Source organism: Schistocerca piceifrons, chromosome 2 (genome assembly GCF_021461385.2).
Source record: "Schistocerca piceifrons isolate TAMUIC-IGC-003096 chromosome 2, iqSchPice1.1, whole genome shotgun sequence".
Taxonomy (NCBI): domain Eukaryota; kingdom Metazoa; phylum Arthropoda; class Insecta; order Orthoptera; family Acrididae; genus Schistocerca; species Schistocerca piceifrons.
This window is the reverse complement of record NC_060139.1, coordinates 105,122,958-105,128,391: the sequence shown is the minus strand read 5'-3', so window position 1 is coordinate 105,128,391 and position 5,434 is coordinate 105,122,958. Positions and strand designations below refer to the sequence as shown.

The following is a 5,434-nucleotide window of genomic DNA, read 5'->3' as shown; positions in this document are numbered from 1 at the left end:
TACGTAATACGTAACATTGAGAGTCAAGCAGCTATGGTCTCTAATAAAACTTAAAATGTGCATGGGAATAAGACAAAATAAAATACAGGTAAAATTAATGAAGTTTCTCTCTGACTTACTGCCACATTTAACGGTTAACATTAGAAGATGTAAAAATGCCAGATTCACTCCATGTAAGCCAACTGTTTTGTTCTTTTAACGTTTCAGCACAGTCAGCAATCGTGATAATCTGATATATAAGAAACTATCCAGCCTTGATTGCGGTAATGAAACCAACCTTTACCTAGGTTTCAGCCCAAATAATTGCGCCTTCTTCAGGAGATATACCTGAATCTTTAATTTGTCTAAGAGGGCATAGTCTAGAAATACAACTAAAACAGCCTTCATAGGCGTAGTCAAATTTTAAAAATGCGGTACATAAGTACTAAGTCAACACCAAGACATAACTTAGGCTCTGGCGGGCGCCTCGTCTCCATGGACACCGTGCAAAGGGCCTCGAGAGCTCGCGTGAAACTAAGTAGGACTTAGTTTTATTTCTGGACCATGCTCTCTTAGACAAATTATAGATTCAGGTATACGTTCTGAAGAAGGCTCAATTATTTGGGCTGAAACATAGGTAAAGGTTGGTTTCATTACCGCAATCGAGGCTAATAGTTTCTTAGAAATTGTTTTGTTATTCTTTAAAAAACGAATAGGTAGTGTGAGATTCAGAAAAATTTTCCTAAAATATTTACAGAATACTAAGAGGCACATGATGTATGCTGGGACTATGAGAACTGATTTGTTTTAAGTATTTTTTTTCTTTTCTACTATTCTTCTCTTTATTTAATCGACGTGATGAAGTACGTGGTTCCTGTTACTTACTGACTAGTTCACAAATAACGCCAAATATCAGTAAGATAGTTAGTGTAATTTGCCGTTCCGTAACGGATGCAGAGAGTGCTAATCTCTTTGTCACTTTAGATTTTTAATTATTTTAATTATAAGCACAATAAAACCAATATGCTGATCCACTACTATTAACAGTCTACACGCATGTAAACCAATGTAACATGAAAGAAGTTCTGTAGGTTCAATATTACAACTATTCTATTCGTACAGTATTACGTCAATAGCTGCTACATATAGGCAGGAATGTAAGGTGCTGGTCTGTATCCTTCACTGCTTACTAACAAGCAGTTTTTACGTAATTCCTAAAATTGCCCATTTTGACCTGATAAGGTTGCACCCAACATTTTCTTGATGGCGAAAAATCTCTACCTCTTCTAGGAGGTCGAGGAGCCTCACAGTAAATGTCAAGGTCGGCAGCCATATTCGATTTCTTCGTGGCATCTTCTATTTCCAACGTGACGTGTACCCCAAACGCGATTTCCAGCGTCCTTCCTGTTTGCCCAACGTATCTCACGCTACCTATGCGTTTTTTTAAAGAATAGCAAAACAACTGGCTCACGAGGAGTGAATCTGGCATCTTCTATTGTTGACTGTTAAACGTTGCACTAAGTTGGACAGCAAAGTCAATAGTTTTACTTGCATTTTATTTTCTTTTTTCCCCATGCAAGTTCTATGATTTATCATAGAACATAAGGGCTTTGCTATGAATGTTACGTATTATGTAGTTCATATAGAGGGTGCCAGACAGCCAGCCGATGTTCTCTCTGCAAGGCCTACCTTCATTATATCGTAGTCTTGAATGAACTTTCACAGGAGCGGAACAACAGGTGTTGATGTACTAGGGAATGTATTAAAAATTTGAAATACCTGTATGTAATCTAATGTCAAGCGATATATGCCATGCCAAGAATCGTAATTTCTTCATAGTATCGTCTGGCTATGTAGTTATTGTATTTTTGGCATTGATAATGACTAGCTAGTAACCGAAATTTAGATATGCTTTAATAAAGCCAAAAAGGAAACGACTGATTGCTATTTTCCGCTATTTTGAAACATTTTGAAATCATGAAATTGGTGCATAATTCCAAAACACTTCCTAGATATAAAAGTACAATTTTGAAAGCCCTATATTTTGATCTGTGTTACCATCCTAAACCCAGAAACGAAAATGAAAATGATCCCTCCAGTTCCCAACAGATTCCAAGTAATGTAAGGTCCAAAATGCAGTTCGTCATTAAATCTTTGCTCCAAACGCATTTTTCTGTAAAAAATTTTGGACGAACCTTCCTTGACAAGCAGGGTCGGAGCATTGGTATAAGCAGTCCTTATTGTACGCAAGTTCCTCATTGTTTGTCACTGAAAATTTATTACTATGTTTCGTTTGTTGCGCGGGTTAAACCATTACACTTAAAAACAAAGTCTTCAACTGCCAGTTTACGTAGTCTATATCATCCAAGTACCTCGCAAAATCACTGTTCTAACAAAGCACTATCCAGCCGATAGTTATTTATTTTAGAATATATCAGCAAATATTTCACTGTTTTTACAGGACTTATATACAGAGATTGTGTGAACCTGTGGAAGTAGCGACATGAAACTGCCCCGCAGACATCCTCGCAACAAAACTATTTTAGATTTTAATGTTAAAATGGGAAACCTAACTGAACAAGGAAGTTCTTTGCATCTAGCATTGTCTATAGCCCTCACCCTACATTTGACAAGATCATAAGCGAGAAAGAAAGAAGAAACGTCTTACTGTACTTTTATTCCCCATTTACGACAAAAACCACCTAGAAACACGGGGCGTACTACTTTATATTTAAGAAAGTCATCCAAAAAATTAGCCAAAATCGGAACACTGCAAAGGTTGGTTGTTTTGGGGAAGGAGACCAGACAGCGTGGTCATCGGTCTCATCGGATTAGGGAAGGAAGTCGGCCGTGCCCTTTCAGAGGAACCATCACGGCATTTGCCTGGAATGATTTAGGGCAATCGCGGAAAACCTAAATCAGGATGGCCGGACGCGGGATTGAACCGTCGTCCTCCCGAATGCGAGTCCAGTGTCTAACCACTGCGCCACCTCGCTCGGTAGAACACTGCAAACCTTCGTTTTCTGTAAGAGCTCACATCTTGTTCAACTGCAAGATTGAGGCAGACTTATTAAGTTATAGTGGAATTTACAAAGTTACTTGTATATATTCTTACGTACTGTAATATCCAGAGGCAAAGCTGTAGTAAATAGATTCATGGAGTTATAGCTGGAGGCTACAAATGTCAGCCTCCATATTTAATGAACGTGTGCTGATGGAAGATCACAAATACAGAGAAAAGACGAATGTTCTGCTTATTGCTAACAAATGGAAATACTTCAGGGCACTGGACACAAAATCCATCCTTAGTTCTAAATAAGCAGTTAAAGCTGAATGCGTCCATATACCTAGGCTTTATACAATTCAACCAAGGAGCCACTACCACCCTTACCCCAACTGCAGTGACGACATTCACCGCCTCATACAACGAACTTGTACGTGTACATGTCGTTCATAGTTTTATTTATTTTCTTTGCGATTCTTGCAACCCTGTTCAAGAAGGGTTACATAGTGTAGTGGACACGAACTTGAAATTGGAAACATGTTTCAAATGGAGGTGAAACATAAATTCGTGCCACAACACTTAATCTTTATTCTTATCACTTCCCTTTAGTCGTCCTCGATGCCGTCAGTGATTCTGCACCCATTTTTCAGAGTTATTCCCAGACTGCAATACGCTTCGGACAGAATGCTAGTGGCTCCTTTTGGTATTTGTAGTGCATCTGCCATTTACCCTCGATATTGCGAACAGCTGACCTGCGAGATTCTGTCAGGTTGTAACAATCTTTAGGATACCGTTGTCACGTGGTATAACACCCACGACGATCTCTATAACATACACTCACTTTTTCCAGCCTAACGAAATGCTGGTCAAAAATACAACCTCGAGAAGCCACCTTTCTTCTAACATTCTGTCGAATACTTGGGTTCTACTGAAAAAAGGGAAAGAAAGAAAGAAAAGAAAAAAAAATTGGATTTCCCAGACAAGCACCGCGTGCACGCCGGTGAATATATGTCCCCAACCTGTAACTTGAAAGAACTGTAAAGTTTCGCGGGTAAGGTGAACTATTATGGGAAATTTATAGCAAACGTGATGGATACTGCTCAACTCCTCATGGCGTCCATGAGAAGGGAGCTGCATTTGTTAGCTTACTCATGTGCGACGAGGTCTTCTGCACTCCTAAGTGGTCCTTACAAAGGGCATCTTGTTCATTGCCTTACTTCCGTCGGAAACCTTTGATCTTTACCACAGACGCTTCATAACATGGCAACACAGCAGTCCTTTCACAACAAGAAGCCGATAGTTCAGGACATCCAATAGTTTTCACCTCCAAAATGTTGAATAAGGCCGCTGATCGTGAAAGAGGCCGTCGGCATCATCTACACAGCACGGAAATTTCGCGCCTACCCTCCCCCATTTTTTTTTCTTTTTTTGAGTGATCAGTCTTCTGACTGGTTTGATGTGTGATACGGCCCGTCACGAATTCCTCTCCTGTGCCAACATGTTCATCTCAAAGTAGCGCTTGCAACCTACGTCCTCAATTATTTGCTGGATGTATTCCAATCTCTGTATCCTTCTACCGTTTTTGCTCTCAACAGCTCCCTCTAGTTCCACGGAAGTTATTCCCTGATATATTAGAAGAAGTCCAATCACAATGCCCATTCTCCTTGTCAGTGCTTTTCCACATATTCCCTTCCTCTCCAATTCTGCGCAGAACCTCTTCATTCCTTACTTTATCAGTCCACTTAACGTGCAACATTCATCTGTAGCATCATCTCTCAAGTACCGCGATTCTCTTCTGTTACGGCCTTCCCACAGTCATGTTTCAGTATCATACAATGCTGTGGTCCAAACGTACAATTCCAGAAATTACTTCCTCAAATTAAGGCCGATATTTGATATGAGCAGACTTCTCTTGGCGAGGAATGTCCTTTTCGCTACTGCTAGCCTGCTTTTGCTGTCCTCCTTGCTCCGTCCATCATTGGTTATTTTTGAAATGATAATTAAATAGACACCCTAGCTGCAAGCAGGCGTTGATACACTTCATTGGGGACATGTTGAAAATGTGTGCCCCGACCAGGACTCGAACCCGGGATCTTCTGCTTACATGGCAGACGCTCTATCCATCTGAGCCACCGCGGGCACAGAGGATAGTGTGTCTGCAGGGACTTATCCCTTGCACGCTCCCCGTGAGATCCATATTCCCAACATTTCCACAACACTACATTCGTAGTGCGCCTAATAGATGTTTGCCCATCATACTCATTACTCGTGGCAGATTAATCTACCAAGTCCCGTACGAGTTCGGGTACACGCTATGCCCGAACTCGTACGGGACTTGGTAGATTAATCTGCCACGAGTAATGAGTATGATGGGCAAACACCTATGAGGCGCACTACGAATGTAGTGTTGTGGACATGTTGGGAATATGGATCTCACGGGGAGCGTGCAAG

The 5,434-nt window shown here is 40.7% G+C and overlaps 1 non-coding gene across 1 annotated transcript; it reads right to left on the bottom strand.

Annotated features, from left to right (window-relative positions):
- Window positions 1-5,048: 5,048 nt before the first annotated feature.
- Trnat-ugu lies at window positions 5,049-5,123 on the bottom strand. The gene has a single exon. It is a non-coding gene; the product is annotated as a tRNA-Thr (tRNA).
- Window positions 5,124-5,434: the final 311 nt, after the last annotated feature.